The sequence below is a fragment of the Penaeus monodon genome, chromosome 23 (assembly GCF_015228065.2).
Source record: "Penaeus monodon isolate SGIC_2016 chromosome 23, NSTDA_Pmon_1, whole genome shotgun sequence".
Lineage (NCBI taxonomy): Eukaryota > Metazoa > Arthropoda > Malacostraca > Decapoda > Penaeidae > Penaeus > Penaeus monodon.
In genome coordinates, this window is record NC_051408.1 from 31,381,142 (window position 1) to 31,382,450 (window position 1,309).

At 41.7% G+C, this 1,309-nt stretch overlaps 1 protein-coding gene across 1 annotated transcript in view; it reads left to right on the forward strand.

The window, feature by feature from the left end:
* The window catches only part of LOC119587929 (serine-rich adhesin for platelets-like), a gene marked incomplete at both ends in the record, with an annotated part of 68,313 nt that overhangs the window by 55,596 nt on the left and 11,408 nt on the right, over positions 1-1,309 (forward strand).

Below are 1,309 nucleotides of genomic sequence, written 5' to 3' on the forward strand. Positions count from 1 at the left end.
CCTTCCCCCCAAAACATGCCTTTTACAGAATCCTGATGTTTGTTGATATTTCGTAATGACAATAATATCTGTGTTTTTATTGTGAATTATTGTAACTCCTACGATCGATCGTTTGTGCCTATTAATGAACTGTATTGAGCTTCACAAGTTTACTTGAAAAGAGGACAGCTATTGATTTCTCTGTCTGAAATATCGTACTACTTGTTAATGGTAATTAATTTTTGAAAGGAAGTAAAGAAGGAAAATTGAGAGACTCAAGACGGAAAATAAACAGACAGAAAAGAGCCATGGGAAGACAAACAACTGTCATGGTAGCATTAATGGCCAAGCCGAGAGATACGGCGCGTCGTTCGGGAGTCCACTTGGGAGGTAAAGAATGCAGAGCCTTTCCTTTCACTCGAGCGAAGGGATTCGACTGCGAGTGAGTTGTCGAGAAGAGGGGGGGAGGGAGGGAAGGGAAGAGGATGGGTAGGATGGGGGGGCGAATGGAAGAGGAGGGGGAGGGGGAGAAAGAAAAGGGAAAAGGAGGGGTAGGGGAGAAAGGGAGCTGACCAGATTGGGTAGGGAAGGCAGGAAGAGGGAGATGTAGAAGATTTTAACTTGCTCTTCTCGATTTATAGTTATTTCCTTATTGTAATGATAGAATTTGCTTCTAGAATATGAAAAAAGGAATGTTGAGATGAAACAGAGAGCACAAGCAGGTAAACAGACAAATGTTTATTCTCCGTTCCCCCGCCGGCTATTGTCGTAGACGATCATAGCAGGCTCTCGAGAAGTCTTATTTCCGGAGAGAGAGAGTTTATCATTCCACCTCTACGTCCTTTCCTCGCTTCCCCCTTTTTAGTCCTTTTCGTATCGCGGTTTGTCTCCAAGATGAAAAGGAATTCATTAAGAAGGCACGCGGGTATCTCTTAAGCCTGTGTGATCATTGGTGTAAGATTTTAGGATTTGAGCGAAAATTTGTGATATAGATTTTTTTCCCACGAGATTTAGAGATAAGGGATTCATGCATTATTTTTTTATTGTGTGTGTTCGCGTGAGGATACTACCATTGGTCATTTCCTTATATATGGCGGGATAAAGAAAATGAAAATAAATTAGGATTAATTAACCGAATAAGGTTGCTGTATCTACGAGAGGCTTAAAGTGGTTGGCAGCGACGGAACTCTATATATGGTCAGAGTTATGGTACGGGGGCCGAATATAGCATAAGGAGTGTGACAGGCACATTATCTAGGGGTAACGAAGGGACACGTCGAGGTGAAAGTTGTTTGGACTGAAAATAAGTTTTTTTTTTATTTCATAGTAG